This window comes from Chinchilla lanigera, unplaced genomic scaffold (assembly GCF_000276665.1).
Source record: "Chinchilla lanigera isolate Chin_1 unplaced genomic scaffold, ChiLan1.0 scaffold00083, whole genome shotgun sequence".
In the NCBI taxonomy this organism is placed as follows: Eukaryota; Metazoa; Chordata; class Mammalia; order Rodentia; family Chinchillidae; genus Chinchilla; species Chinchilla lanigera.
Genome location: NW_004955484.1, coordinates 7,445,738 through 7,456,782, shown reverse-complemented (window position 1 = coordinate 7,456,782; position 11,045 = coordinate 7,445,738). Strand labels below are relative to the sequence as shown.

Below are 11,045 nucleotides of genomic sequence, written 5' to 3'. Positions count from 1 at the left end.
AAAAAAAGAAGAGGGAAAAATCATGAACACATCTCCATCTTTGGTCTTCTTCCTGAACTCAGTTTATTCTGCCATTTGGTCAGAAAAACCCTAATCAGAATTAAAACCTAGCAGCTACAGTTCTTTTGTATATTTTTTTAAAATTACAAAATGTTTAAATATATGGAAACTTGGATGGCATTCTTATTCCCCAGTGGTGACTGACTGGATGTTCAGGATGGAGTGGCTGCTGACCCTTTGAGCACAGCTATTGTGCTGGGTTAATACTGTGTTTCCGTCTATAGTGTATCACTCAGAGTGCTGATCTAAAACAAACCATCCGGTTTATCCAGCTAGGCCAGAACACCTCTATGTAGCAGCAAAAGTACGGATAAGGATTTCCTTGTACTTCAAGTGCTAGAATTTTTTTGTTAGTTGGAAAAACATTAATAAGTATTTTTCACTTACTTTGTTTCCTGCTATTACATTCCATATGTATAGTATGTTGTTTATACTTCTATAGCATTTATTATGTTTTTCCTTATAATTTCTACTTCATTAACTGATCTACTAGGGGGAAGTTCTGTCTTTTCAACTAAACAAACGTGAAGACAAAAATCTGTATATCAAACATTTTCAATATTGGGATAGGTCTTTATTGTTGAAAGGGAGGAAGTGATTTTTTTTAAGAGTAAAAACTTTGTTTCATACTGTATGCTAATGATAGATAGGAGCCTACACTTTGGCTTTGTGAGGTAAGGACTTTCTTTATGAAAGAAATTCTAACTCATTATCCATTCCTTATAATAAGTTTACATTTTTTGTCACTGTAGGAACAAACTACTCAGCTATAACCCATGTGTTGAAGCTGATAATAATTTACTGATTAATAGCAAATGTAGCTGAATTAACCTCAACAAAGAAGATCTTACATGTAGAGTTTATGTGTTAACCTTCAGCGTAGGATAGAGTAACCATATCCCACACAGTCATACACACACTCATGGACCCTTTATCCAAATATTTGTTGGTTTGTTTTTTTTTTATTTTTTCTTTTTGAGACAGGGTCTCACTATGCAGTTCAGGCTGGCCTTGCACTCGCTTTGTAGCCCAAGCTGGTCTCAAACTCACAACGATCCTCCTGTCTTAGCCTCCTGACTTCTGGGGTTACAAGTGTGCGCCACCATGTCTGGATATCCAAATATTTGTAAGAAATCCTTAATCTAAACCAGTTAACAGCAAGTTTTCACTGGATTATATGACTCATGCCATAAATATATCTCTCAGTTTTGCCAGGATAGGGAATTTAAGACTCACATTTTATAAATATACTGTATATATTTATATATGACAGAATCTTTCATAATCCATCTAACCAATATTTACTGTGCAGCATGTGTGTTAGTGATCCCTGTCATGAGCCCTTTATCAGTGCACTGCCAAATTTGTGTTTGCATTACAACTAAGTATGTATATTGCTACAGTGATGTCAGGGAGAAAAGAGTACACCTTGTTCTCTATTCATTAGAAGCAAACTGTAATAATGGTAAACCATACAGTAATGGGGAACCTTTTAGAGCTTTCAGGGATACAAACAGCCCACTGTGGCCTACATGCCAGAGGTTTGCCACCCCTGAGCCAGGATCATAGAAACATTGGGTTGGATGGTGAGAATGTCTTCAGGCCTTAAATAGAAACAAATTGCTACACAATTCTGAAGGGTGACTAGAAAAAAAGTAAAAGATTTATAAACACTGTAGGTGAATTATAATGTTGACTTTTATAGTATCTTTAGGATGTTTTGGTTTTGGTATTTCTGTTTTGTGTTTTGTTTTTATAGTACAGAGAGTTGAACTCATGGCCTTCACATTGAGCTTCATCCTCAAATTTTTTTATATTTGAGACAGAATCTGGCCATGTTGCCTGGGCTGGGCTCAGACTTGGAATTCTCTTGCCTCAGACTCCCAGAATGCTGGAATTACAGGCATGGACCCCATGCCCAGCAGTATTTTGAGCTTCAATTCCTTTGAAGTACCATTGGTCAAAAGAAGTAGATGAACAAAACAGAAATGGTGAGATATGACAACTGCCAGGATGCTGTGTATAAAGTGTTAGAAGAGTATAATACAAAAGAGGAAGGCTGTGTGCTGTCAAAATTGGTCTTTTAGTGAGAGAGACAGAGCACCTAGAGTACTCAAGACCCATGGTTCAATCTGTACACATATACACAGAGTGGTATAAATTATTCCTAACCAACTTGTTTCTTGGGGCAGGGCAATAGTGGTGGTTGAACTCAGGACCTTTGCACTGAACTACATCTTTAGCTTTTTTTTTTTTTTTGAGAGAGAGGATCTCACTGGCTCACTAAAAGTTTGATCCAGTTTGGGCTCAAACTCTTGATCCTGCTGCCATGATTTACCAGAGTATTGTAATTACAAGTGCGGTGCCACCACTAGCAGTTCTGAGCCATTTTGAAATTTTTATCTTGAGACACGGTTTCACTACCTGCTGAGGCTGGATTTGAATTTGTAAACTTCCTGCCTCAGCCTGCCAGGGTACTGGGATTACAGGTGTGTATTGTCACTTCTAGTCTCTTACATATTCTTACATTTTGTGTTTCTCATTGCCTCTGCTCTAATTAAAATGAAATAAAGTGTCTTACCTATTCTAGTCCTATACATAGTGAGAACTTCTATTGGTGCTGTCAGCACTTTTTTTCACTTGTACTGTGTGTTTTGAAGTAAGCAGAAGGTTATGAAACTGAATCGTTACTTCACATAAAGCAATACTTCAGAGGAGAAAGTAATAGAAAGAAAATTGACTTATAAAAACAGATATGACATAGAAAATATCTTAATCCTAAAAGGAAAAGGAAAGTACATATCTTGATTATTCAGATGCAGTATCTCCAAGTTTTTTAATTAATTATATAAAGGATTTTAACCAAATATACTTACAGTATGGCAGTTTCCACAGGCCAATTTGCTGGTAACTTTCTTCATTACAAAAGTAACTAGTATACAAACCAAAATATTTAAGGCATTTTTAAAATAAAATGTTGGAAAGCTTGCATTTTTTGTTGCAAGTGAGGAGCCATTTCAAAGAAAAAACTTTAAATTCATTTCAGAAATATTTACTTTATAAATAACCCACAACTATTTGGCCAGATTAGATTAGTAGTTACAGAAGTCTGCAGGGAAAAATTATACAGTAAACAGTCCAAAGCCTCAAATTATTCCAGTCAAGCTTGTTTTCCTATGTTTGTATATAAAAGTGTGAAATCAGATACTTGAATATCAGAGTAATAGATATCCATTTTAGAACTTGATTGAGGCCTAAAAAGTATCTGTTTTTTGCCAGTTCCCATAATTTCATAATAAAAGGCCATAATTTTAAAATTCTGAAATTTTAATTGCTGGGAACAAATTTCAGAACTAACTTACCTCTGGTTATTTGGACTTATTCTACTATAGCTCAGAGGCTTAAATTCTCCTTGTTATCCCAGTAGTAATTCGAGATCTTCAAAAAAATGATATTTCTCCTACTTTTATTGACTTAGATAGGGTTTGATTGAAATGGAAAGGGAAAGATGGGTAATAAACGAATTGAAAATCCCAGAACTGACATAAACCACAGTTACTTTTTAAACAAGAAAAAGCTGAAATCACATCTAAGCACAAATTTGAATCATTTTCTTTAAAGAGAAATTAAGTAGGACTCTGGAAATTCTGATATTTCAGAAAATGATTCAAATTTGTGTTAGATACAAAGTTCTGGTGAGTAGCCGGGCATGGTGGTGCATGCCTGTAATCCCAGCACTCAGGAGGCTGAGGCAGGAGGATCATCGTGAGTTCGAGACCAGTCTGGGCTACAAAGTGAGCTCAAGGCCAGCCTGAACTGCATAGCGAGACCTTGTCTCAAAAAATAAATAAATAAATAAAATAAAGTTCTGGTGACTGTCCATTGTCTCTTTACTGATATAGCACCACAGTACTTTCAGCTCTTCAGACAAAAAAGATATAAAGAACCAGGTGTGGCGGCACATGCCTGTAATCCCAGACTTGGAAGGCTGAGGCAGGAGGATCATCATGAATTCAAGGCCACCCTGAACTACATGGTGAGACCCTGTCTCAAAAAACCAAAAATAAATACATAGATTTCCTGCTTTTAAGGAAATAAAAGCAATATTATGCATTCATTGAGCCAGAAGATCAAGATACAGTGGACATATATATAATTTTTCGCCTATTAAAATAGCAAGATTGTTTTATAGGGATTGCTTCATTTTGGCAAGTGTACTAACAAGGACATGCTGGGGAGACTGTAAAATGACACAATCCTTTTGAGGAGCAGTTTGGCAGTATTTATCATTGAGTCTTTTTTTTTTTTTGGTACGGGGAATCAAACTCACGATCTCGCACTTGCCAGGCAGGCTCTTGTACTGCTGAGCTATATCCCTGGCCCTATCATCGATTCTTAAATATTTCTTTGGCCAAGTAATTTTTCCTCTGAAAAATATGTTTTTTGTTTTTTGGTTTTTTTTTATTTTTTGTCTTTTTGAGACAAGGTCTCACTATGTAGTTCAGGCTGGCCTTGAGCTCACTTTGTAGCCCAAGCTGGTCTTGAATTCACAAGGATCCTCCTGCCTCAGCCTCCCGAGTGCTGAGATTACAGCCTTGTGCCACCATGCCTGGCTTGAAAAATATGTCTATTACAGCATGAAACTTTTTTTTTTTTTTTTTTTTTGGTCTTTTTGAGACAGGTTCTCGCTATGTAGTTCAGGCTGTCCTTGAACTCACTTTATAGCCCAGGCTGGTCTTGAACTCGCAGTGATCTTACTGCTTCAGCCTCCCGAGTGCTGGGATTACAGGCATGCGCCACCATGCCCGGCTTAAACTTTTAAACTAAGTATACAGTGATTAGGGAATGACTAAATAAATTATGGTAAACACACAACAGAATGCTATATGGTTTTGAATGATGCTTATGAAGAGTTTGTGTAACCTGGGAAAGTGTTCCTATATTAAGTATAAAGGGCTAAAGAGTAAAGAAAAGCCGGGTGTGGTGGTGCATGCCTATAGTTCCAGCAGTGGGGAGGCTGAGGTAAGAGGATCATTAGGAGTTCAAGGCCAGCCTGGGCTACAAAGTGAGCTCAAGGCCACCTTGTTAGTGTTTCTTTCTTTCTTTTTTTTTTTTTTTTTTTTTTTTGGTATCGGGAATCGAACTCATGATCTCGCGCTTGCCAGGCAGGCACTTGTGCTGCTGAGCTATATCCCCGCCTCGAGGCCGCCTTGAACTACAAAGTGAGACTGTCTCAAAAAAAAGAGAGAGACAAAAAAGAATAAGAGCAAAGAATGGAGATGCAGAGCAGGTTGTATGTGGTACAGCCTGGTTCTAATGAGTGGTTTGGAACATCTTAGCCAGATGCAACTTTAAGTAGAATGAGTGTTTTTCTTATTCACTTCCTAGGTCTACAACTATTCAGAGCAACATATTTTAAATAGTACAGTAGGGCCTGGGATATAGCTCAGTGGCACCAGTGCCTGCCTGGCAAGCTCAAGGCCCTGAGTTCAATTCCTGGTACATACATAAATAAATAAATAAAATAAAATAAATAAATAAATAAATAAATAAATAAATAGTACAATATATCAAAACTCACGGGCTGCCAAAATAGCTCAGTTGGGAGAGCTTTAGACTGAAAACTCATAAGGCCAGGAGTGGTGGTGCATGCCTATAATCCCAGCACCTCTGGGAGGCTGAGGCAGGAGGATTGCTGTGAGTTTGAGGCCAGCCTGGGCTACAAAGTGAGTTCAAAGCCAGCTTGAATTGCATAGTGAAACCCTGTCTCAAAATGACAACAAAACAAAATAAGAACCATGTATTTGTGCCCATGTGATAGAAATGCCACTTAGTGACATCCAGTCATTAGCCAGTGTGACTGTCTTTCAAAACACGACTTAGACACTTTAATCACGATACGTGCTCTTGGGCTGGGGATTTAGCTCAGTGGCAAAGCGCCTGCCTGGCAAGCGCAAGGTTTGTGAGTTCGGTTCCCGGTACCGGAGAAAAAGCAAAAAAAAACCAAAAAACAAAAAACAATACGTGCTCTTGAGGATATCTTGATAGTCTTAGAAATAGTACCTAGGGGGAAAAAGAACTGAAAGGAAAGAAAGTGGACAGGGAGAAAGAAACCTTGGCACCAGTATGAAATCTTCAAACTGCCATTTCCTCAGGGTTAATAACATAGTACCAGGAATTTTCTTCTCTGCTTTCAGGCCTCTAATGAGGAAATTTCTGTCTGACCAATATCAGGGGCACATCAGCTGCTGTGCTAAGTTTCGTCAAATATCCTGAAATTGTGGTGAGTTTGAACCCACTAGCTACCACTTCTACAACTTTTCTTAGGGTTGTATGCATACAGTCCCATTGGCTATGTGGAATTACCCCTACTAAGTCTTAGTAAACTGTTTTGCATTAGGATTAAGAAAAAAGGAAGTAGAATTTGAGATGTGCATTGGGAAAGGGTAACAGTGGCAAGATTTGGATGCGGAAATGAGGCAATGGGATGAGTATGAGTAAAGACACAGATAGGAAAGGTTAAAGTGTATATTTCAGCAAGTAGTTCAGGGGGTTGTGTTGGCCTGTACTTATGCGTACAATCTTTGGGGGTTTTCCCATGCAAGCATTTATATTAAGGTGTATAGGGAAGAGGAGAGAACTGAAGAGAGGAATTGACTGAAAAGACAAAATTACATCAAAGACTCCCAGGTATGGTGGCACATGCCTATAATCCCAGCATTGTTGGAGGCTCAGGGAGAAGGATGGCACATTCAAGCCCAGCCCGGGCAATTTAATGACTTAGTGTGACCCCGTCTCAAAATTCTTTCTTTAAAAAAAGTTTTTTTTTAAAGAGCTGGGGCCAGCTGTGGTGGTACATGACTGTAATTCCAGTACCTGGGAGGCTGAGGCAGGAGGATTGCTTCCAGTTCGAGGTCAGACTGAACTACATAGTGAGCCCTTGCCTCAAAAAACAACAAAAATAAAATCTAAAATAATAGGGCTGGGTGTGGTGGTGCATGCCTGCAATCCCAGAATTTGGGAAGCTGAGGCAGGAGGATTGCTTTGAGTTCAAGGCTAGCCCGAACTACACAGCAAGACCCTGTCTCAAAAAAAAACAAAAAAAAATTAATAGGATGGGAATGTAGCTCAGTGAAAGGCCATTGGTTCAATCTCCAGGACCAGAAAAATAAATAAATTTTTAAAAATTACATCAGACTTTTTTGACTATATTCTTTAGGCAGTTGAAAACCGTGAAGGCTCTTTGAAACAAGGGGTGGTATGGGTATGAGTTGGGGTTCAGGACAATCTGGGAACCTTATCTAAAGGAACAAGACAGGAAGGAATCTGGGCAAGATCAGTGAAGAGGCCATTACAGACACAAAGCGATAAGTGTTGTGTTGGGAGGTACTTAAAATAGTGGAATTCACGGAGAAAGGAAGTGGAATGGTGGTTTCCAGCAGAGAGGAGGGAACACGGAGTTACTGTTTAGTGGAAGCAGAGTTGGGGGCCTGGAAATGGGTGGTGGTGATGGTTGCACAACAGTGTGAGTGCACTTAATGCCACTGAGCCATACGTGTTCAGAAAACAGCTGAAATGGTGACTTTTCTGTTGTGTATACCTTACAATTCCCCCCCCCAAAAAAGGAAGCCATTATAATGGTGTTGACGACCCAGAAGCACATTGGCAGTGGGAACTGAGGAGAGAGAGTAGGTTAGAGATCAGTTTCAGGGGCGGGAGGGGGTGGGCTGACACGTGATTAGATACATTGCTAAGAGAGAGAGGCTGGCTTGCAGAGATTTAGAGAAGCCATTCCCAAACCTTAAATGAGCATGAGAATCAACCACCCAGGCAAGTTTTAATAAAATGCAGATTATTATAGTTTTTGCCAGATTTACTGTACTTCTGGTTTAGATCTTGGATGGCTAGAATGATGCTCATCTTAATAACTAAAAGAGGAAGCACAGGATAAGGAGCGTCCCAGTAAGATTAACTCAGGACAGTACTCTGAAGGAGTTGGGGCCAACAAAAAATAATGGTTCTGGCCAGAGACCAGAGGATAAAGTGAGAAATGCTAAGGTTAGAGCCTTAGCAGCACCTGCACTGTAGGCGTAGGAGGAGAAAAAAAATTGGTGGCCAGTAAAGGAGAATGACAGAGTGTACTGTCACAGGTATTGATGTTATCTCGATCTTGGTAAGGATGCAAAAAAGAAGGCACTGGCTTGTCTTTAGGATGAAGTTTTATTTAGAAGCTATGAAGTAGTGAAAGAAGAAAGTAGAATCATCAAGTGTGACCTGGTTATTTTCCAAGGGACAGTGAAGGGAAGTAGGAGCCAAGACAGGGTTAATTGGATCAAGGCAGGGCTTTTCCAGTTCGAATAAACTTGATGCTATTTTAGGCCAGTATTTCTATGGCATATTTGTCTCCCATGGGTCTTACTGTCTCTGTTTTGATGTTCCTTCTTCCCAGCCCTCCAGTAGTGGCATATCCTCTTCATATCCTCTGTCCTTGGCCGATTGGTCCGCAGTCTTTGTTTACCCCGCTAGCCTTGCTCCTGCTTCCCTCCCCGCTCTGTCCTGGGTGACTGCTCTGCATGGACCCTTATCAGCAGGCTTCCTTGGCCTTCAGTTTTCGTTGGATTGGGCCAACAGAGGGAAAAGCGGAGAGTGAGGGTAGAGTGTTTATTGCCTGGCTCCTAATCTGCAAGGTCACCTCAGTTTCGCTGAATTGACTGAAGGTCACTTCTCTCATCAATCTCTTCAGGACCCTCTTCTGGGTCTGGTAGCAATTTCCTGTCCTTGTCCCTTCCAGTGGAGTGTGGAAACAGCCAATGTATTAATAGTCCTGTAGTACCACACTGCTTTATCTTGTGGTTTTCCAGTACCCTGCCCCTAACTATATGAATTGTTGCTTTATTGAATTGTGTACTATCCGTGTCCTTTGGAGACCCTGACTAGAAAAGTGATTTGATCCCACCTCAAATATCAGACATATGCTAATTGCTCCCAAAGGTGTATTTCCAACTCAGTCCTGTTTTCCGGATGGCAGGGTTATGTATCCAGCTGCTGCTAGTCTTGTGCTTGTGTAGTGTGTGTCTCAAGTGCCTGATTTTTCCTCCTACACCCGTCAGTGGCAACTCTATCCTTCCAGTTGTGTCACTCTTCCTTGTCTAACCTGTTGGGACATCTAAGTAGATCTACCTGCAATAGATACATAAAATATGACCACTTCTCACTGGCTCCATACCTGTCCTCCCTGCTCCAACTTCCATCCTCTGTCATCTCTGAGAACTTCCCAGTTGGTCTTTCAGCTTCTGTACTTGCCATCTTTCATTCTGTTTTCATGAGAATTGTTTTTTTTTTTTCTTGGTATGGGGAATCAAATTCATGACCTCGCATTTGCCAGGCAGGCCCTGTGCCACTGAGCCATATTCCCGGCCCCTCATTCTGTTTTCAGCACTCTTCAGTTGAACATTTGCCAATGGCTTCTCATTTCAGAATAAAAGCAAAAGTCCTTACAGTGACCTAAAAGACCCTCATGGTCTGGTTCCCAATTCCTTTACCTTTGTAACCCTATTTTTTTTTGTTGTTTGTTTGTTTGTTTGTTTTCTGGTACCAGGAATCGAACTCACTACCTTGGGCTTGCCAGGCAGGCGCTGTGCCACTGAGCTAAATCCCCAGCCCCCTGTAACCCTATTTTCTATTCCTGCTCCTCCCTTACTTTACTGCAGTGACACTGACTTTCCTTTCTGCTTTAAAACTCCGGCTGGCAGCTGGGTGTGGTGCTGCACGCCTGTAATCCTAGCACTCAGGAGGCAGAGGCAGTAGGATTGCTGGGAGTTTGAGGCCAGCCTGAGCTATACAGTGAGTTCAAAACTAGCCTGAACTACATAGTGAGACCCTGACTCAAAAAAGGAAAAAAAAGAAAAAAGCTACCTCTGTGGCTGGAGTGCTAAATGCCTCCCTAGATACCCCCATGACTAACTCTCCCACCTCCTTCAAGTCTTGGTTCAGACATTTTTCCATAACAGTTAACATCTTCTAACATTCCCCAAACTGTTGCAGTATCCCTTTATAATCATCCCTTCCAATCCTGGGAAACCACTGATTAATCATATATTTTTTGTGTGTATGTGGTAGTAGTGATTGGACCTTCACACCAAGCTACATCTCACCCCTTTTCTTATTTTGAGACAGGGCCTTGCTAATTTGCTAAATTGTCCAGGCCAGATTTGAACTGTGATCTTCCTACCTCAGCCTTCAAGAGTGCTGGGTTTCAGGTGTGCACTACCATGCCCAGCTACCACTGTTCTTTAGTCAGCCTGTAGTTTTACCTTCTCAATAATAGAATTACTATATATCTATCACAATTATATATGTTTTATATATTTATATATATAATATATAAATAAAATATTGGCTTTTCTGACTCACCAGAAGTGATGAATTGAGATTTATCCAAATAGATGAATTTTATCAAGAGTTCATTCCTTTTCATTGTTGTCTTAAGTTACTTTTCTCATTACTGATACCAAATGCCTGATACCCAAAGTTAAAGGAGGAGAGGTTTAGTTTACCTTGCAGTTTGTAGAGGTTTCAGTCCATAGTCAGCTGGCTCCAAGGTAGGGCGGCATGGCAGAGGAGAGGCAGTCCATGGCAGGGTAGGCAGAATGCAGCAGCAGCAGCAGCAGCAGCAGACAGTGGGCAGGGAAGCAGGCCTCCCTTTCCTTCTTATCCCTCCTAGGCTACAAGCCTTTTGGGTAGTGCCACCCACACCCAGGATGGGCCTTTCATTATCTACTCCCAGAACTATGCTCATTCCAACCGGTAGACTAATTTAGTACCACCACTCTTAATCTCAGTATCATACATCCTAGATCCAGCCAGCTCCAAAAAGCTGCACCTCTGACCACATGAAGCTTTAGGGGGAAATCTAGATACAAGCCGTAACAATTGCTGAATAGTATTTTATTCTGTAGTTCTACAAGTTTATCCAATTACCTACT

The 11,045-nt window shown here is 40.3% G+C and overlaps 1 protein-coding gene and 1 long non-coding RNA gene across 3 annotated transcripts in view; one reads left to right on the top strand and one right to left on the bottom strand.

Moving 5' to 3' along the window:
- Positions 1 to 11,045, top strand: part of Sntb2 (syntrophin, beta 2 (dystrophin-associated protein A1, 59kDa, basic component 2)) — a 98,282-nt gene that overhangs the window by 32,575 nt on the left and 54,662 nt on the right. The window lies entirely within an intron of this gene.
- Positions 1 to 11,045, bottom strand: part of LOC106146561 — a 64,455-nt gene that overhangs the window by 9,222 nt on the left and 44,188 nt on the right. The gene's annotated exons all lie outside the window — the stretch shown is intronic.